This window comes from Rhyacophila brunnea, unplaced genomic scaffold, assembly GCF_057557595.1.
Source record: "Rhyacophila brunnea isolate RB1 unplaced genomic scaffold, BYU_Rbru_1.0 scaffold_22, whole genome shotgun sequence".
NCBI lineage: Eukaryota > Metazoa > Arthropoda > Insecta > Trichoptera > Rhyacophilidae > Rhyacophila > Rhyacophila brunnea.
In genome coordinates this window covers 36,294,092-36,317,393 of record NW_028232882.1, presented here as the reverse complement: position 1 = coordinate 36,317,393, position 23,302 = coordinate 36,294,092, and the positions used below count along the sequence as shown (strand labels likewise).

Here is a 23,302-nt window from a genome sequence, read left to right as displayed (position 1 = left end):
CCCCAGAGACATTCAAATCCGCTCAAAAATATTGAGCCGAGTGGGATTTACTAAATTTTCTAAATACCTGTAAAACAAAATCGTATAGTCAACACGGGTAACTTTGGCCCGCCTCTAACGTTTTTTTTTTTTTTTTCATAAATCGTCATTACAGTTATGTCATATTATTTAATATAAATATCCATTAGCTATCACATTCCAAAAAACGTTTATTGCTTTAATTTTTATAAGTTTTTTTAAACTATACGGGCCAATGTTAGCACTCCAGATTGGGTAACTTTGGCCCATGATACTAATTATTCATAATAATTACTAACCATCCATGGATTTTAAATGGAAATACAGACATCCAAACCGACAGTTGACAATTTTTTTGTAGTAGTCAATTCTAGACCGATGTGCAAAGTTACCCGTATCTGCTGTACCTCCAGTAATATAATACTATGATCTATTTAATTGCATAATATTGTAATTTTGATTTTATTATATTTAGTAAAAGAATCAGTTTGCAAATTATATCTTGGCTTCCTCTTCTTTTTACGAAACGAAAATTTCCCAATGAAATGGTAACATTGTCAAGTGATTGTTTAAAAAAAACACATGATTGCCTTCAATATAATTTTTACTTACATGTTGTCATTACCGTAACACACGCTTATAAATAACTATAGATAAATTATTGTACTAAGTGACCCTTAACATATTTTTAATCAAGCACGTTCTTTTTTTCCAGGTAAGCGAGCGACATGTTATATTATTTTTTGCTGCCCGTGCATCCATGATCGATTCCCACCCGTGCCCCGATTAAATCTTCGCCGCTTTTAAAAGGTACTATTATAAAATTTACGATGTTATTAATATTAAAATGTGTCATCAATCTGCCTTTATCTTGCGGCCTAATCGATCGCCGTCTGAATTCATAGTTTACAATGAAAAATGGTCGTTTGGCAGTTTTGGGATATCAGTTATCGAGACAAGATATCTGTCATATTTTACGTAAAAATATATTAAAAAAAAAAACTATTAATTTTAAGGAATAAGCTATACTTACTTACATAATATATACATGTAGGTATTATTATTAAAGCATTAATGTATTAAAAATATGTATAATTATAATCACAATTCAGCTAAATATCGTGAGAAATAAATAAGTACCTTTATGTCAATGTTGGCTCTTCTTCCTCTGGTGCCGTCTTCTATTGAAGATTGACGACCAACTTGAAGTAGGTACACCTCCGTATTCTAGGTCAGTCGTATGTGCTCCCCGACGCATTCGACATCGAGTGGTCTGCGGATGTTGCATAGCCAAGAGAATCTCCTTCTGTCTTTCGACCATTCTTTAAATTATTCAGATTTTACGACAGACCTATTAATTTACATGTTTTTACAAAAAGACAATACGTTTTTTCTTTTTAGCGTGGCTCTATCAAAATAGACATACGTAATATTATATAAACGATAATTATGTTCAATTCAGAAACCTCTTTCAAAAATATATAGTTTCGATAAAAATCTATGTCCTGTTTGAAAAAATGAAAATTCTTATGTACCTAGTGTACATAATTATTATGTAAAAATTTAAATTTGGGATTACTCCTGACTCCAGCTATGAATCATGCCAGTAACATCATTACATTGATTTAAATTACAATGTTGGTTAAATTTAAATGACGGATAGATAAAATCACTCACCAGGAAAATGAGAGATGTATGATTGAATCCAACTCTCTATCCTATTTTTTTCTGAGACTTTAAAATGATGTATTTTCAAGTCTATACACTTCTAATGAGAGGATGCTTGATGAGAGATTACGCTGAGAGCGAATAGGCGACGTTGGACATGGCTCGGCCACGTGCTGCGGACGCCTGAAGAGAATTCCAACCTGGGTTGTTTGTTCTTCAAATCAACCGGATTCCGGCGTCCTGAAATTCCGCTAAATTCTATCTGAAGAGTATATATGGCGGAACTACGGGATGCTGACATAACCTGGAATCACACAAGAAGACTGGCGAGCGATTAGGATTCTTGGAGGCACCATGTGATGTCCATATTATGCTCGAATTAAGGATGGGCATGGTTGAACACATATTATTTATTAATTAACTATTTCTTTTATTCAACGAATAATTCACAAGATTTAAGTATGTACCATTCTAATTATTGAACATACATAATTTTGAAAAACACTTCTGAGAAAATATATTATAACCAATAGAAAAAATCCTTTTTGAAAAAAGTTAGGTGAGCCACCCGTGACGTCGCAGTAATTAAAGTAGTAGGTATATACTTTGATTTAATAAACAAAAGCCGATTGCCAAAGTAGCTTGATTTCGAAGAGCGCTGATGAGCAGGTATTAAAAAGGCCAATAGTTAAAATTTGTCGCAATTAGTACGTCGCCTTGTAGCATAAAGGATAAATGCACGGACGGGGCGTAAACCCAAGAGATGCAGCAAAAAGGATTTTTTCTATTGGTTATAATATATTTTCAAAATTATGTATGTAGGTACATATTATTTATAATTTGTTATTTAGAACATATGTTGCGATGGATCCGAGTGGACCAAATCAGAGAGATGTAATGAGAAATGCAGGTATTTTTTTTTTTAATATTTTTAGTTTTTATTGAATTTTAATTACATCGAGCGACCAAGGATCACTCACTGGCTTGGTTGTACGTCTATACGTTGTCTACAGAAACTCCAATTGAAATACATTTTCCCTGAATGTGCAGCTCCATCAAAATTTTCCGTGTAAACTGTAAATCCAACATCGCAAGTAGAAATAGTAAACGATCAGTGCAGATTGCAGAGTATTCATTCAGATTTCAGAGTTGAGAGTAGTCGTAAAACGTTTCTCATCGAGAGCGGACGTCTTCCGCTCCCCGGCCGTCGATTCGGCTGTTCACTTCGCGTCGCTTTCCTTCCCTCCGTCGCCGACGTTTTACGACCTCCAACGAACACGACCGGAAAAATCGCGGGAAATTCCTCGGCACCGCGCTGGATTTTCTTTCGAACAGTGAAGTTTTTCGTGAAACATACCCGACAAAAAAAATGTTTACGGATACGTGAAATTTACGAATGGTATCCGTTGATTAAACTTACGAAACGAATGCACGAAAAAAAATGTGAAATATGAAGTTTGAGGTAATTTTTTTCTTCAAAATTAAAAACAGTGCGTTTATATAAATGACAATTTTTGACTAGGTACTTTTAATTTGTGTTGTGTTCGTTAATAGTTTAGAGGTGTAGCATTTTTATTACTGTAATTGATTGTTGTGTATTACATTAAGAGCGTACATAAGTGAAACGGCAAATAATTTTGAACAGCATGTGGGACGTAATTTCGGCCGCGTTGCCAGTCGGAGAGCGATAGTCGACTTGTGAACACGTCAATTTGTTTTGTGATGGCTTCAGAGGAATATATTCTTAAATCGTGTAAAGATGACTAAAAAACGTTCCGCATGTACTTGAAAAAGAAAACATGTCAATGAATATACTATTATTATTACGAATATAATAATAAACATAACATTAAAAGGACGCATGTTGAATTTTTATGACAAATTATATTTCGTTCGGCACGCGTCATTTGCACAATCCGCGCATCGCCTAGCCACGATCTTCTTAGACCATGCCTCAACTGAATGAAGTATAGCCTTAACCGTTCCTAGGGGTATGTCTGTCGTGGTTCCCTGGTTCGAATTCCCGGTCTGGTGAAACTGGATGTTTTTCGATGTGTGTATGGACCTAATAGGTTGAGAATGTGCCAGACATCCATTTCTCGTAAAAAGAAAGATCTGTTAATGCAACCTGCACTCTGTGGCGGCCCATGGATCGGGCCACGGCGAAAAAGGGGTGTATCTCGGGATTAGTATTTACAGTGACCGAGAGTGGTGGAAATATTGAAATTAGTAACAAAAAAAAATTAATGAAGATTTTTCATGTACCTAAATGATGGCATGTTATTATGAATTTTTTTAAATATTATTTTTTACTTCTGATTCCACAATTCTAAAAAAAAAACACGTATCGAATTATACCTATTCCAACAATATTTTCACAAAATAGTGTAATTCGATGAAGTAACTGACTATTAGAAAATGGAAAAAAGTATACATAGTTCATAATGAGAAAATAAATTTGTAAATGGTTAAATAATACCCATGATGGCCGCGCGGCTTAAGCGTCGGCCTATAGCTTCGTGGGTCCCAGGTTCGAATCCTGGGTCTGCCAAATACACATATTGTTTTTCAATTTGTGCATGTGTCAGAGTATGGGCCTAATAGGTTGAGCAAGTGGCTAACATCCATTTCTCGTAAAAACAAAAATCTGTTAATACAAACCTCCACACTGTGGAGGCGAGGCCCATGTGATTTATCAGGATCAGACACGTTCGAATAATAATAATAAATAGCATTTTACGTACCTACCTATCTACTTACTTTATGAAACAGTGGTTAGTGTTTTATAAATTGAAATTAGATTGTTATAAATGGGTTATGAAATTCAGGCACACACACACAATTAGAGTTGGATATTTCCCGAGAGAATCTCAATCTCGAGATTCGGGATTTCCCGAAATGATGAAATTTTGAATTCTCGAGATATCGGGAAATTTATAAAAACCTGTAAAAATCCTAAAATCAGTGTAAAAACAGACAAATTCCCAAAAAATATGTTTTTTTTATTTATGTAAGAAGACAAACAAAATAGTACCTATTAGGAAAACGAAAATATTTCAAAATAATACTTATTAAAATGGAATTCCAAAAAACACAGACTGACAATCGCGTACGCTTTTGATACACAAAATTCCCTGATGTTGCAAAAATTGCGCTCTTTTTAAGTCGACGTTGGCTTCATTGTGTTAAATGCCCCGATCAGTCTTTGAACGTTTTGTGTTTTCTGTCCACTTTTTTCATATAGAAAATCGTTTTTTTTTTCAAATAATATTTGATAATAAAGAAATCCCGAATCCCGAGAAAAGATTCTCGAGATCCGGGATTTCCCGAAATGTTAAAAATTTAAATTCTCGAGATTCGGGATTGAAAATCTCTACTCAACACACATCCCAACTCTACACACAATATGGAAATCAGTAACGTTTATATATTATTTATATTTTTATTATTTTTATTGTGTATTTGTTAGAGTGCATGAAATTGCCTTCCTACAGAGCGTCACCTCTGTCATGTTTGAAACTGAAACTCTCTCTTGTTTTTTAACGTACATCTGTACATCCTAGTCCCCGCTTCTTACGTTAACCGCTCGAGACGTTTCGGACAGAATATAAAAGTCGCGCCATAGTACTTTCGGATATCTCCATTGGGAATCAGTACCGTCGAGTATAACAATCACATCGATCTGTTCCAGTATGCTTAGTAAACAATACTATTCGATTCGAATTCGAAAGAAAGAGTGAAAATTAAAGAAAAGCGCGGGAAACACGTTTGAATTTGGAACGTCGCGTGCCGTGACCTGCTTGTTTTTGTTTTTTTGCGCCATTGGAATATCGTGCACCGTTGGTTTGTTGTTTTTCTTTCATTATTATTATTATATCGGGAGGTAGTTTCTTTTCCACGTGCAAGTATTGTTTGGTGGGTGTGTCCGTTCGAGTATCGCGTGTTGAATTTGGGTGTGTTCTGTTATGCTATACAAGTTTATTGTGACAAACGTCACTTATGGTTTCTTCTTCCATTTTAATTACTACGAATAGATATTAGATATTAAGTATAGATTTTTCACGTTTTATTATATTTTATGCGTTCAATTATATATTATATTTTATTAATTCTAACTTGAATATTTAAACCCATAATTTGAAACAATAAAAAATATATAAATTCGCAGAAAATTCACAAGTGTAATAGTTAATGTGTTTTGCAGTAGGTGTGTACCTACATACAATCCTTTTATCCTGGGCCAGTCGCACATCATTGACACCTCAGACATTTACAAGGTAGGGTAGTCGTAGAAGTTAATGACCCCACCAAGCCACACCCGGTCTTAATCGTGTGTATCACGGGACCGTACGTTTGGATGTGAAGCATCATTTTAGCACACAAGACTTAAGTCGCCATGCACTCAAATGTGCTTTGACTGAATTTACATGACTTTAAATAAAGAGAAACTGTAATAAGTAACAAAGCAAATACAAAACGGTTGAACAATCTAAATGAAGAGATATTCGTGCTGGCAATATTCGACGCCGCAATTTTTTTCTAAATGCAACAAAATTGACCTTTGTAGTGACCAAGTAGGACAGTCCAACGGGCCCAACAGCTGGTTGAACCGACTTGAGCAGCTCTTCCCTTTCCGTACGCACTAAGAGAATCTCCTTCTGCCCACGTTTCTGCTGCCCTCTACGTTTCTCTGCAATACGCGTTGGATCAAAGTATGAAGCCTTCGATAGTAGCACTCTTGGCTTATTGGGTCATTTTAAAATCTTGTTGGTAATATGATCAACCCAGGAAATTCTCATCGTACATCGCCGATACAGCGTAATTTAACAATTAAATATATTATGGCACATTTAAAAATTTACGTTTTATTTCATTGCCTTTTAAATCACCCAATTAAATGTATTTATGTGTTTAAATTTCTCTCCTGAAAAGTCGTTGTAATTGATGCTTAGCTGTTGGCATGACAGATAGTATCATGTAATAAATAAATATACTTAGGTATTAATAAAAAAATATATTGTAGGCTTGAGGATACTTGATAAAATTTTAGTTTAAATTCTTATTGATATACGTTTTGTACTACTTATTCCATTTGGGTCACTTTTTGCGACCCGGGTTTCGTTAATAATAATGATATTATATTAAAAAAACTTGTATGAAACATTGAGATGTAATAATTATGTATTGTATTTTAATTTTCTGTGAATATCATTGGTAACACCAACTGGCGGAACTCCTAACAAGCCTAATTCATAATTACGATAAAATGTTGTGTATAATAATAATTAATAATACTACTTATGTATGTATCCACTATAATAGCGATGGTCTGAATTTTGTTTCCCGAGGCATGTTTACATTTGCATCGAAAGCAAACTACAATCATGGCATAATGACTTCCTCGCGACCAATTTTAATTAAAGAAGTAGGCATCTATCGATCCATCTCACTGTGAATAGTTGTTGAAGTTTTACCGGACATTTTAATTTGAGTTATTGCATGCTATAAAAGTTATGTTTGATTGTTATTAACGGCGATGTAAAGATAGTATCGGTAGTGTATTCACAAAATCATTTATGCACAACCAAATATTTGTACGAATGCTTGATCCTACCGATACTTATATTGACGATGTCGTTTCTAAAGTTGTGATCAAGTTGAGATGCATGTTACGTCACCGTCACACTGTCACGGCGACAAATTTAGTCTATGGTTTCGACATTTTGCAGAATATTTTGAACGATGACAACCTCTCTAAATTCAATTATAGAGAGTGCCAACTTTAATGTATTCGTATTTTTAATTAAGTATTATTAATAATTATTCATGCTTATTTCAACAGGTTCTACGTGTGTGTACATTTAAATTACTTGCGATATTATATCGATAGATAATAGACAATATTCTTATAGACAATACATAGTGCCAACTACTAAAAACAAAAAAACCTGATTTTGACATGATCTGAAAATGTGTAGACATGTGGAATATCGTCGATGCACATCAAATATGGTCTATGTGACGATTTTACGAAAATGAGCTAAATATACAGTTTTTTTTCTTTTTTTTTTCTTTACCTTGTAAAATTTGAACCATGTGATAATAACAAAAATTAAGGGAGATAGAAAACAAACTATGTGCCAACATTCAAAACTTTGCATTTAAATATGAACCATGTGATCTTACTGCACATGCGTCATATTGATTACGTGGCTAGTACCGGGTTTATGGTCACATGGTCCGTATTTTACATCATGATTTCACTTGTACGTGTCCTAGTTGTTTTTGGAGTGTAAAACTATATAAACCACACCTAATATCACTGTTTTAGTACCTGTGATCATTTGGTTTATAAATTAGCGGTAAGTTATTACATTTTATTAAATAAATTTGATGTATTTTCATGTAAATATGCTGTGCGAATCAACTGGAGAGTGGATCCCACAAAGTGATATGGATATTTCTTTACCAATGGATTCTGATATTTCACTAGTTCAGAAAATTAAAAAAAGGAGAGTCTTGGGGAAAGGGTATGTCGGCTATAAAAAACATTGCGGAAAATATCAACAAAGCCAATCAAAGCAAGCAAAGTCTATGGGAATAAGATGTTCACACAAATTACCCAAGGTGGCATATAAAAATTCTTTAAGTTGTCAGAAAATAACAGAAGAGGATCGCCTGCACATATTTCACAATTTTTGGATGTTGAAAACTTGGTCAGAGAAAAAAGCATATTTCCTGGGCTTTGTAGCAACACGTGCTGTAAGAAAGCGTTGCAGTGAAAGTACAGCTATCACGAAGAAGAATCAAGAGCACGGTATATATCTTTTTACCAAGGACGGGGATAAACATAAAGTGTGCCGCAAAATGTTCATAAATACTTTGAGCATCACACAAAGCACCAACATAAGATGGAGTTATCAGCAACACATTATTATTAATGACGGCGAAAATGTTCCCCTCAACAATACAAATAAATGAGTGGCCAAGCAAACTGAAACTGTGGAGAATGTAAAAAAGTGGCTAAATCTTCTGCCAGTTGTTCCAAGTCATTATTCTCGGTCTCAAACAAAACGACTATATGTCGAATCGTCTTTTTTATCAACCCAAAACATGCTATCAGTCTTCAATATGTGGTGCACAGAGAACAATGTGCTAACTGTGAACAAAAACTTTTCCAGCAACGTTTTAAAGGCTAAAAAAGTTTCTATTCACCATCCACGCAAAGGTCAATGTGATATTTGTGTAGGATTTAAATGTGAAACTCTTGGGAAAGAAATTTACGACCAACACATAACATGAAAGGAGCAAGCTAAAAATGCCAAGGACACTGCTAAAGAATCTACCAGCGAGACTACATTAGTTTTAACAATGGACTGGCGGAGTGTGATGTTCATAACACGAAAGGAGCAAGCTAAAAAGGCCAAGAATACTGCCAAAAAATCTACCAGCGAGACTACATTAGTTTTAATAATGGACTTGCGGAGTGTGATGTTCATAACACGAAAGGAGCAAGCTAAAAAGGCCAAGAACACTGCCAAAGAATCTACCAGCGAGACTACATTAGTTTTAATAATGGACTTGCGGAGTGTGATGTTCATAACACGAAAAGAGCAAGCTTAAAAGGCCAAGAACACTGCCAAAGAATCTACCAGCGAGACTACATTAGTTTTAACAATGGACTTGCGGAGTGTGATGTTATGCACTAAATTGCTGGCATCTGCTGTTTACTACAAACAGAAACTACAACTACATAATTTCATCTTATATGTCCTAAATAATGCGGACGTGACTCCCTACGTGTGGCACGAAACAGGTGGAGGTGTGACCTCTAACGAGTTCACAAGTTATATTATCAACTATTTAGGGACCAAGCCACGTAACTATAATAAGATCATCCTAATTTCTAATGGTTGTAATTACCAAAATCGGAATCGAATACTGGCAAGAGCTTTAAGTGACTACTCAAAAATGACATAAGTCACTGTAGAACAGATATTTTTGACCATACTATGATGGAAGCCGATAATGTCCATGTGCTGGAGCATTACTTCAAGCCCCCAATATATTATCCAAGTGATTATTTATCACGCATGCAAATGGCTCGACCCAAACAGCTGTATAATATTAAAAATGTTCATTTTAATTACTTTTTAATTTACGAAACTTTAAATACGAATTTAACTTCTTTAAGACCAGGAAAGAAAGTAGGGGATCCTGTTGTCACAGATTTGAGGGCTCTGGAATATGGCAAGAGTTGCTTCAACGCCGCAAGACTGGCTATGTTCTCCCATTGCCACTGTATAACAGACCCCTTGCCTTGCCTGACTCCAAATTTAGGCATTTGCAAGAATTAAAACTTGTGATAGACAAAGTTCATCACCCTTTTTATGATTCCCTAATGTCCATGTAGGAATTGGAGCAAAAACGTTAATTTAGTTTTTGTGTGTTGTGAATTATGTTCAAATTAATAATGTCAATGTTGTATAAAAACACTTCGTTTTGTTGGTCTTATTTATAGTTATTATTTTGTTTGATGTAGTATGTACGATTTGAAATAAAAATAACATTAAAATGAAGTTGTGTTTATTTTTTCAATAAAGAATGATTAATATTCATGCTTTCAATATTGTTAAAGAATAACAATTTATTCTTAAAGAAAGAGGGAAAATTTAAATGAAGGCCTCGACTTTGAGTTGAAGGTTACGGGTTTGATTCCCGCTACACCGCCAACATGTTTTACATGGATGTTTTTACTGTGTAAATATGGGTGCTGGTGCTGTAAGCCTGGGTGTTGTGATGACCCAATAATAAGTGTTAAACTTCATGGGAAGATGGAAAAAACATTATCAGTCGAAGTCAAATAAATGTTTGCCAAAACAGAAAATTAATTAATTATTTTGTAATAAAAAATTCATATCCTCTGCATATCACTACACAATTCCATTGCATAGTATATCCATAACATTCACATAAATTTTGTGATAATAGAATCTCATATTTTAATTCTGTTAACTAGACACTAGACTAGTGCCTAGTTATCAAATTTGAATAATTTTGAATGATATATTTTGATAGCTAGTATTAAAAATGGTTCATGTGACGAAAACTGTGCATAGAATATGAACCATGTGCAAAAAACGCAGTAAAATGCCATTTTCTTGTTCAAAATAGTAAATATTTGCAATAAAATGTATTCTCACATTGAATAAATATTTTTTCCCTAATTTGTCCATTAATAGAAGTGTTATTTTCCATTCCGTTTTTTTTTTAAACAGTTTTTATCGATTTTCTTAGAATGTACTCAGAGTCACATAGACCATATTTGATGTGCATCGACGATATGATAAAAACGTTCAAAACGTCATGCAGGGCGGTTCAATGTGAGGTGACCTCATTGTTGTTTTAGTTTAGTGATTTCGGCAGACTTTCCCAACTGTCAGTGTTCGTTTAAAGATTCTAAATGGCCTACGGGATGGGAGCATCAGTCTGACAACATTTTAAACACCAAGAAAAATGACATCACACACCTTTTCCCCGTAGCGGCGGCTTACTGTGATGTCACGTGATAGTCCGCGATATATATCATAATATTATATTTTGCCCAAATGGCAAGCCCGCAAACAAGCACTGAGGGATTCAGTGCCGGACCCCTCCCTGTAACGAAAAATATACCAATAATTTAGATGAATGGTATATTACATTTTCTTCATCAGGACTCATGATTGATGATGTTGACCCAGATAATTTGGCCGTTTGACAGCTTTGGCTTCACCCTTCGCCACTATTGGTATTCAGCGATACGCAGGGCATGTATCAATGCAAAACCCGCGGCATTCTTGATTTGATCCGTACGTCTGGAAAGAGCTCTCCCTCGTCCTCTCCAACCATTAATCTGATCAAATATATTATGTTCTTCTTCTCATCATCATCTTCATCTTCCGTGCGGTCATCCTACCAAAAAAATAGTCGAGTGACGGTCCCGTCTTGGATCTGGATTTCATTAATTATTGAATCGTTGGTTGTTGACAAAATGTATTCTTGAAAAAATTTTGTCCCACGCGAGACTTTCATTTGCATCAATCGAATTCTGACCAATGTCCTTTACCAAATTAAGCAATGTGTACAATTCCAATCACACCGAAAATTCTATATGTCCTCAAGATAATTTTGTTAACCTTTAAATTATTTAAACATTTATTCTAATTTTAGTTTAGCTATATTCGGATAATCAAAAGATTTCTGTATCTACATTCTAGTTTAATGGTAGGTACTGAGCTCTTAGATTCGGTGCGTAGCTGCGTGTTCAGAAATTTGTATGTATGCAATTCGCCGTATCACACTTCATCGTGAAATGTTGTATCGGAAATATATGGTCGTATATTAAAGACCGTCCAACCTCTTTGGGTCGTATAGTACTGAGATAAAATTCCTGTCTAAATAAATCACGGTTTTTCTCGGTTTACACTTAGGTCACCGGCAAACAAATTTTGAAAATAGCCGATATACTGGATTATTTGTTAGGTTAGGTTAGGTTTTCATTTTTGAAGGAAAATTATTGTCTGCAATGCTGCACGCACGACGCGTATTTTTTTCATTTTAGTGCTATAGAGATGACCTTAAAGTATACGGTCATTTTTTCCGATAAGAATGCTCACGGCAAACCGTGCTACGGTGAAATGTAATTCGTACAATTTACATGTAACCGAATAACTGGTTGAAAGAACTAGTTGAGAGTACATATTCCAATAATAGTTAATAATATATCTTAAGCTGACTCAAGGATCTGTATGATGTCTTATTTTACATAATGTATTATGTCTTACATTTTTCCGACAATTCGAATTAGATTCAAAGGATAAGCGAATAGCTAACGATAAATCACTTAATGATATTCTTAAGAGCGTACATAAGTGAAACGGCAAATGATTTTCAACACTATGTGGGACGTAATTTCGGCCGCGTTGCCATTCGGAGAGCGATAGTCGACCTGTGAGCACGTCAATTTGTTTTGTGATAATATATTCTTAAATCATGTAAAGATGACTAAAAAACGTTCCGCATGTACTTGATAAAGAAAACATGTCAATGAATATACTATTATTATTACGAATATAATAATAAACATAACTTTAAAAGGACGCATGTTGAATTTTTATGACATTATATTTCGTTCGGCTCGCGTCATTTGCACAATCCGCGCATCGCCTAGTCACGATCTTTTTAGACCATGCCTCAGCTGAATTTATAGCCTTAAGCTGACCCAAGGATCTGTATAATGTCTTACATTTTTCCGACAATTAGATTCAAAGGACAAGCGAATGGCTAATAATAAATCATTTAATGATATTCTTAATTTCTCTCCATATTATCCCGTAATACGTTCCCGAAAACCGTGTAGATTACAACTCGTTAGCCATAGTCCATTTACTTCCAACGCCGCGATCGATTTTACGCAGCCCGCCTCACTAGAAAAGTCCACCTCATAAGAAATGGATTTCAAGTAATAAGTATCCACTTCTTCGGAAGGGTCAACGTCCTTCTTACCTCTATTTTTGTATCGAGTTTTTTTCCATCTTTATGCTTCAGTTAATAATTAACTCTGCTATCATTTTATGGCGAATTTAATGTCGCAAATTCAATGAAATTTCTTCTATTGGGGATTTCATTTCTTTTGAATTTGGCTTTTTAAGGCTATACTTCAGCTGGGGCACGGTCTAAAACGATCGTGACTACGCGATGCGAAGATTGTGCAAATGACGCGTGCAGAACAAAACATAATTTGTCATAAAAATTCAACACGCGTCCATTTAATGTTATGTTTATTGTTCTATTAGTAATAATAATAATATATTCATTCAAATGTTTTCTTTTTCAAGTAAATGGGTAACGTTTTTTAGTCATCTTTACACGATTTAAGAATTAATTCCCCCGTCGCCATCGCAAAACAAATTGACGTGTTCACAGCTCGACTTTCGCTCTCCGATTGCCAGCCAGTCCGAAATTTCGTCGCACCCATAGTTGAAAAAATTTTGCCGTTTCACTGAAGTACCGTCTTTAAATTATTGATGCGATCTATTAGAAAATTAGCGGTCTATTTCTCATTTTCTATTCATATATAACCGGATACAGAAATACTGTATAATACACATGACTAGATAACAAGAAAGATGACGACCAAATGATTAGCCCATTGTTATAGATGTGGGCCATATCTTTGCGGATTGCACCAGTGTCGACAAAACATTAAATTTAATGACGTTGATCCAAATGTTGTCAACTGTATACCCCGTTTACACGTGCATGTATTTACTGCTGCTGATAATACGTATTATCGCGTCCATAACTAGAAAATGTATGTAATGCATGCCGGTAAAAAAACGAACTACACCGCGCACTCATTTTGAGGTTAACCGATTTTCACGACCTGTCAAATAATGCTATAAAATGACAACATCGCGTCTCGCATACTCTTGAAGAATGAGATTGGTGAGACAGTCAGCTGTTTTACGTGTAGACAGTTATTGTCACGATAGTTTAAAATACTCACTATTGCTGCGAATAAATCCATGTACGTGTACAAACGCTAGTACTGTAATAAAATAATTTTATTGACCGAATATCACGTACTTAGGGGGCCCACATGCGCGACGTAGGTCAAAATGGAGATTTTATGGTATTTTCAGAGCATAAGCCTGGACATTCCTAAAACGTTGTAGATAATATATTTATATAATTTTGAAGCCTTGTTATCCTTTATATTTATTTTAAGCAATTGATGACTGAATAAAGTATTTTTATTACATAAAATAGTATTCTTTTAAACTTCTCGATCTAATGTTTTAGAATATAGTCGTATTTCAGTACATCCATGTGCAGTGGTGTTAAGATTTTTTAGATTTATTAATTTTTAAACGCATTTATAAAACCATTAGAAACATTATATAGTGAAATAAAATAAAATGTTTAAAATAAATGTAAAGGATAATAAGGATTCAAAATTATATAAATAGATTATCTACAACGTTTAAGGAATGTCCAGACTTATGCTCTGAAAATCCCAAAAATCTCCATTTTTACCTACGTGGCGCATATGGGCCGTTAAGTAGGTATGTACTACATATTGTTTTTTTTACAAACTATTATTTTTATTCTCTTTTCTACAAATATAATAAATATATACCTCCCTAATACTGTAATATTATTGTGTGACAAAAATATGGCAATGGCAACATGGAAGCATCGATGGTATATTTATGGTGGATTGATTTCGATTAAAAATAAAGGTTTTCTCAAATTTTATGTAGGTAGATAGTACCTACCTACATAACTACGGTACAGACTCAGTTGGATCGATTGCTAATGTAGTGTTGATCTTATTATTTCATAAATCTAGCCATTTACTAATTTTAAACTAATTTAATTTGAGGATAAAATGGGGCACCTGATTGATATTTTTTTCCCTTTATATTATTGTAAATGTGTTTTAATCACATTTTCAGAAAATTCGTCATTTCCGAATTTTTATCTACTTTGTGTTTTGTGAATCACTAACTGGTTTATCTAATAAAAAATAGCAATGGTAATGAAACTTGATTTGGGATTTTAATGCGAAAATTCGATTTCGCAGAAACATTAGGTATTCAAATGCATTCCTAAAATCATTTTTAAAAACTGCCGGTAGCGCCACTCTTCATTAATGACTTGCCCATAATACGTATGTGTAGCGTACGTAACTAGGTATAGCTTGTAGAATTCTCCAACTATTCTCCTCGAGGTACCTTTTATGTAATTTTGTGCATTTTACATTTATTTAAATTTAACATATTAAGCTTAATCAGCTGAATTCATCACTGGAATAGTGTTAACTGTCACCGCTTGACGTAGACTGCAGAGGCAATATATTAATCAAAATAAAATTTAATATCATCACGTCAGCCACCGTCAATCCACTACTGGATAAAAACATCTCCTCCACTCATTTCAGTCCGTAGTTTTTCGTTGTCATGTACGTCTGCTAAATGTGATTATTTATCGATCTAATATATTATGAGATAAATCTTTTAATATCTCTTAGTTACCACTGGATAATGAGTTTTATCCAGAGATAGCCTGTTCTGCGCATCTATTCTATACACAAGACTGCTATCGGCAGCTATCAAGGCTAGTTTTTAAATTTTTGTATCGAAGTATTAGCACTTGTTTTAACATCACCTCTCTAGGCTATGTTGAATTTTAGAGCGAGATGGACAGTTTTGACTATTTAAACGGCTAACTTATTTTAATTGTTGCGCTACATGTCTTTACACGCAATGTCCAACACCTTTGTTTGCTCCCTCCCCGTTTACTTATTTTTGGATCCTTGTACATTATGTCCAACATGCATCTCTATACTGCACTGTGTTACTCTTAGTAATACATGAAGAGTAAAATAATTCCACATAATTTAATAACGAAATGTGAACTAAGTACCTAAGTATATGTATATCTTATATTTATTAAATTAATACTGTTTCTTATGTAGTATCTACCAGTAGCATGTTTTTAACTTGTGCTGGAAGGAGCGCTATTGGAAAAATAAATATATACTCACTATACCCACAATATTCTTGCATAGGTAGTGATTTGAAAGATATTTAGTTTTAGCGAGCGGGCGAAGTGGTAATGAGGTGATATGAAGTGATATGGCGTTTGGTTTTGTGGAGAGGTACCCATCTAGTTCTACAAAATTTTAAAAATATTATTGTATTATTCCTACCACTAAAGAATTTATTGCATAATACATTGGTACAAACTATTATTATAGTTTAATCGAATGATTCATGGGATGCTCCGCATCTACAATTCCACAGTATTTATGAACCGTACGTCACTGCTATCTACGTCATCCTGCATAGACATTCCTTCATCTTTATTTACATGATTAACGATTAGCTCTGTAACTCTATCATGTGAGATAATTATATTCTGGCGTATTAATATTTTTTTTTCAACTAGCATCCTAGTTTAACAAGATATGATATGCAGCTCTGGTTGCACCCTTCCGCCGGGAACGCCTCGCGCTGCAATAAAAAGCATATTATTACTTTGCAGACTGCATCATTTTACTAAATTAACTGCACATACAATAACATTGTATACCATCAAATTCAATGGTACGTCGTACTTCTCTGTCAAAAATGATCCAGAGCAGTAACCTGGCGAGTACCTACGTCAGGGATGGCGAACCTATGGCACGCTAGACAATTTTACATGGCACGCCGATGATTTATTTTTAAGAGAAAAAATGACAACAAAACGCGTAAATGACAGATCGTATTGTATAAAAAATACCATGCAAATGTGTACTACTAATTTCAAGAATAAGCATTACGTTTGTAAAATTAATTTAAATATATAATTTTATAAGTCGGTCCTTATGCTTTATGCGTCACACATAATATTATCGCACTGACCTCATCAGGCGGCAAGGGAAGCCGTGTCGTGAACCTCTGATTTTGATCGATTTACAAGGCAATTAAAAATGAAAATATTCAATCAACAAACCTGATGAAATTTATCGACATTCGTTCAAATACAAATAGCCGATTGTTATTTTGGCTCAAAACATTATCGCTCAAAAAGGAAGAATATATGAAGGAAGCGTGGTTAAAATGCTTCCATGACCTCTTTGCACATGGAAACAATTATTCAAAGAATAAAAGATGTGAAAACACAGCAAAAGATAGAATCTGAAGAACTCAATCGTGATTTTCCAACTTTCTTAACAGAATTCTTAATTTTATTTTTCATTTTTTCCCCATGATAAACTGCTTGGCACGCCAGACAGTCGAAAAGTATTATTTGGGAAATTTTGGCACGCGTTCGCAAAAAGGTTCGCCATCCCTGACCTACGTGAACAATGGGAGTGAAGCGATCGGCGAATTAATTACTTGGGTATTGTGTTGGCGCAAGCAACATGCGAGCGACAATAAAGGAGTGCGATCCTTCTTTGTTGTGATTCCTTTAGATTTGGTTCTTTAGAAAGTAACCGAGCGTTTAGTGATTGATTTGTTGATGTTTCGTCGCCATGGAAACGAAGATATGATAAATGATCGTCGGTGCCACGGTGGTGATAGAACTTTATTGATGTTCTGCGATTTTACGAAATTTATGGCGGTTTCTTTATTCGTCTCCATGGTTAGAGATACTGGCAAGAGGAATTGTAATGTCAGACAGAATTTTAATTTAGGAATTATGTAGTTAGTATTCATGAAAACAAATGGATTAAATCCAGTAATTCCGAAAACACCAACAAATATCTAATTTTACTCCTCTCAGTTACTCTACGACAACATCTTTTTGGATATGTGTTAAATCTGTGAACTAATATGCTCCTCCCATTATTAACCGCACTTCCATTATAAACTAACAAGCTCCTCCCATTTAGTCGCCAACAGCGCTTCCTTCACGTAGCCAAGAAGATGTTGTAGAATAGAGGGAACCATAATATTTTCTTTAATCCTGGTCAGGCGATTGAAGTATTCCCTACACCAGGTATCATACATGACATGCTGAGCAGTTTTTCATAGGGAAAAAAATAGTCGTAAGAATTCTATTAAAAAAGTTCAAAAATTATAATAATTGGGTTCTTGAGAATTTCTGTATTATTTAGTTTGGTTCGTTACGTACAAATTATAAATATAAGACATTTTCTAGCTACAGTAAGTAGTCTAAAGCATCGTTAAAGTGATTGTAAATCGATCAAAATCAGAGGTTCGCGGCGCGGTTTGCACCGCCGCCTGACGAGATCAGTGCGATAATATTATATTTGACGCATAAAACATAAGGACTAATCTATGAAATTTAAATCAAACGTAATGGTTATTCGTGATGAGTAATATCTGCCTGCTATTTTTTATACAATGCGATCTGTCGCTTATCCGTGAATTCGTCGTTTTCGTTTGCACATTGATTGGTGAACATTGTTGGTAAAAATTGTATTAAAAACCGAAGAAAATACGCATGGATATGTCGTCAGTAATTATTTTAATATTGTATAGTACCCACTTTTTTATATTGAAATATAAGACGTATCTATCATTTTTTTACTCTTCAACATAAAACATTCGCATGCCATATGCTCGCCATCACTGCCATACATAGACACATTCAAGAATTATTATTGTCTACCAGTGGCGAAGACTCCATACTAGGCGATTATTTAAAACCTACCTTCTTAAGAAAAATATTTTTTAATTGCATATTGACATAGGTATTTGTATACTTGATCACTTCATTATTTTATAGTCTATAAAAATAATTTATTTTGCCAAGGAGAGATGTCTTATATGTAGGATATCTATCTTGGCGTAAATTAAGGTCCGATTATGTGTGAAATAATTCTGAATTTTCTTCGTATGGACGTAAATCTCGTAACCTTCGTAAGTCTGTCGAATTGTATGAAATAAGGTAAGCTCCTCTCGCAGAGCCTAAAACATTCGCGCATAATATTGTTGTCATGACTGCGAATAAAATTTAAAAAATAATAACTCTGCCATTCTGGGCAGTGTTGACCTGTGTGTCCCTGATAACTATCTTAGAAATAGAGAACATCAGTTGTTTATTCTCCCAAGGTGCAGAACCAACCTGCCACTGGTAATGCCAATTGGGAGGGCGATAACTATGTTCAACGAAATTGCTTCGGGTATTGATATATTCCACCTACGTGAGAATGAGTATAGGTGGACGTTATTTTATAAATTTTTAAAATAGGGTCTGCTTAACTCATTCGGTGTATTTCCATGTACCTATATAATTAATATTTTTGTATGTACATATTTCTACTGTTTAATAACATACTATCTATCTCTTTTTTTATGTCGTGTTGTGGACGTCTTAAACTTATAATTTGTAATGTCCACAATATGTAAAAAAAAAAAAAAAAAAAAATGAATTGAATAATAGATAGTAGGTATACCTGACAAGTGTGCTCTTTTTATCAGATGTCCACAGCCTACCTTTTTCCAAAAGTCACCCTTCGCCACTGTTGTCTACACTATTTTCAATAAATAAAAAAACCATAGTACTTATTTCGTACCGACAAGTTCTTCTTCGCCAGTTATTAAATACCATTGTTTCTCCTCTTCTTCACCATCTTTGATCTGACCAAATACCATGGTTACTTCCAGATTGTCATCATATTTTTATGACCAAGAGTTAGGCGATTGAAAATAGAGGACAGTCCGTCTTGAATCTGAATTTCGGTGATTCTATAGGTAGTTGCTGTCAGCGACAAATCGTTAACTATGTAAAAGTGATACCTATAACCAATTATTAATGGACAGCGCACTCAATACAGTAGCTAGCAAGTAAATTCGCGCATAGCGACATTCGCACATGTATAGGTAGACGTCACGCAATTTCCATTATGCGATATCACGCATCGGGAATTTATAGCAATATCACCTTTATTGTAATGGCGTTAGAACAGTGTTTACTGTCAATGTTCATTATTGAGCGAACCCGTTCGAACCGAATTATTCGGTAGACCGACAAAAAACATCGGGAATTTATAGCAATATCACCTTTATTGTAATGGCGTTAGAACAGATTATGCCATTCGGCAGACCCGACAAAAAAGTGAGTGTCATTTTTTTTTCTAGATGCTTCGTCCATATTAATTTCATTGCCTATAACTCATCTACAAATCGCGGTTTCTAACACTGCATCTGGCAAGTTCACTTAAAAAACCTCTTCGGCCAATGAAAAGTTGGTTAAATAATGGTTTTCTAATATTATTGCATTGATTAGCAATTTTCTTTATGTCCTTATTCAGAAAAATAGATTATTTCTAATTCATACTTACTTATCTACTATATAAAAGTGAAAGCTAGCATTTTCATGATTGCAAGTTTAAAAAATGGAGCGGGAACTGATTCGGTAGTCGTAAATTCACGCAAAATCGAATCATTGGTATAGCAAAGTGTTTGACCATGTTCATATACAGCCGATTAGATATAGTGTAAATATGCATTGTTTTACCTTTCAACACTTTCTATGACTGTTACTACAAGACTATACAGTAGTTTCCTAACGTTCGGTATCTGCAAACTACGTCCTACACTATCGAGATCGAGATGTATCGAAATAAAATAACTCAGTAAACTGGATTTCGCCATCTGCTCAATATTTCTTAGTAAATAAGTAAATAGCTAACTGTATTAAATCCACTAGTCTAGTCTACAGTATAATATTGATGCCTCAATGGAGAAAAATGCTTTAAGCCTTACAATATCTCAAAAGGAAGGGGTGCATGAATAAACACGAAATCTGATACTGTCATCTGCAGCCGGGCATTTTTTCGATGCAATATTTATTTTATTTTATTTCATAATATTGCTTTTTTCTCCTCTCGGCTGACATTTCACATACCTAACCTAACCTTGATCACGTATGTTCACAGATTGTCAAAGTACTTTGTTACAAAGCACAGCCTGGTAGGTTGTTAATAATACCCACCTGTCATGAATATAATTTAAAAATTACAAGTTCAAGACGTACCTAATGGCATGATACATACTATAAAGAAAATTAAGTTAGGTAAAAAATAATGAGTGTAGTGACACAACATGAATGAAAGCTAGGTGAGCTAGTTAAATATACAAATGTCAACTAAACGCATTCCGTCTCAAGTGAGAGGAATATGTCAATATCCTAAGAGCTTTTGTTGAACATTGTTCACACACACATCACCAGGGAACACAAAGTAAATGGGAATTGCCTTACCCTACTGGGCTGGGCATGGTAGCAATTTTGAAGCAGGGATCGCTTTATTACTTAAGTTAAGAGACAAAGCATGCCGACCATCTTCAAATATTGAATGCGCGTTATGTTTACGTGACAAAAATTAATGCGTATGATGAATGAGACAGGCGTAAGTAACTATTTAAATTAAAGTAACATATTTTTTCACACGTGTTTAGTTTTATCCCATATTTTTCCACACTCGAGATCCGAACCCTAAGTATACCACACCCGGTATGGTAGGCAAGTTTCCATTAATTTTGTGTTTCCTGATAATCACCAATCATAAAAGAGTTTATAAGTACTTACATAATTTTGAACAACTTTGCAAACATAAATAGTAAGTACCTACTACTTGTTTAATAAAAAAATCTTAGAATTTTTTTTACGGAATGGCACTTGAACCCACGTTTCAGCAGTCCATATGTTGCGTTTTACCAATTAAACTAATAGCATCTGATGAGTTATTTCATATAAAATTCGACGTGATTAGTAATTAATTGCACCTGCGGATTGGACTGTTGGCATTGGTTGGCATACATAGCTTGATAAACCGCACAACGATTCGGAAGGGTATTGATTTAACTCTTTTTCAGTAGGTACACGTTTAAAACGAGCGATCCTTCTACACTTTATTTTGGATATGTGTAGATATCAGGGAACTCAGAATGATAGATATTATACTCACTAATATACATACCAGAAGGGTGGAGGTAGGCTGTTATGATTCCCCATAAATAGTCCACATTACATTTTCTTGGCCATATTTATTTGTTTTTATTGAACTCAGACTACAATTTACAGATGGTGTTGGTTAGTTTTAAAAAAATAATTAAACCCTGTCTACAACAAACCATAATAGTTTTGATATACTTTGGGCGATACGACAAAATTGTGCACACTTTTTCGTTCATACTTATTTGTTTTCGTTGGATTAAGAATACATAGGTACTACACATATTGTTGGCTCATTTTAATAATTAAGCCCTGCCTAAACCAAACTATAATATATGAAAAATATTATTCTTAAAATATGTAAAGTTTTGTATGATTTTATAGATAGACGAGTATTTTTTGACTATTATCTGTTATGGCATAGTTTTCGCAGGGTTTAATTGGATTTTAAAAATTATCTATAAATTATTGTATTCTTCTTTCGATGAAAACAAATACGTATGACTGACAATGTTTATTGTGAACTATTAATGGTGGATCTTAACAGCCTACCTCCACCCTTCGCCACAACATGTCGTATAAAATATTGACAGATAACCGCATATAGATGCATGTTAAACACCGATATAATCTGAGATTGATCGGTTAGCTTTTTGGACTCGGCCATTATCTGGCTGTCTCGTAGTCTTGTTCTGCAATCCTCGGCCATTGTGAACGACCACAAGAAGGGTCCCATTAAATCTGTCTATAAATCACGGGGTCCGGACCTTTTTATTTTTCTTTTCACGGGACACTGCGAATAAATAAGTAATGGGAGCTCGGGGTCGGTGTCCCGTCGCGCGCCCTTTCGCTCGCGGGGCTGGGGTACCCCACGAAAGTGGCCCCGGGGGCGTGCAAGAAATTTTGGGCACCGTATGTGAAATGGGAGATGTTTGCATTGCGTTGTCTGCGGTCTTCAAATGTGATGTTCGATTTCTTACAAAGAAAAACTTTCCTACATAGAAAAGGACTTTATTAAATTTTATAACTAAACTTGATATATTATAATAATCACCACAAACAAAACAAAAATGGGTACAGTTCGGTTATGAGGAATACAGCGGAGAATACATTTTGAAAATAGCCGATGTACTGGATTATTTGTTAGGTTAAGGTG

The 23,302-nt window shown here is 34.6% G+C and overlaps 1 protein-coding gene across 1 annotated transcript in view; it reads left to right on the top strand.

Annotated features, from left to right (window-relative positions):
* The first annotated feature begins 2,843 nt into the window (after positions 1-2,843).
* The window catches only part of ckn (CRK like proto-oncogene, adaptor protein), a 214,130-nt gene continuing 193,671 nt past the window's right edge, over positions 2,844-23,302 (top strand). Inside the window, exon 1 of the mRNA XM_085949782.1 lies at positions 2,844-3,148. The gene's annotated coding sequence lies outside the window, so the exon portion shown is untranslated. The remainder of the gene's footprint in view (positions 3,149-23,302) is intronic.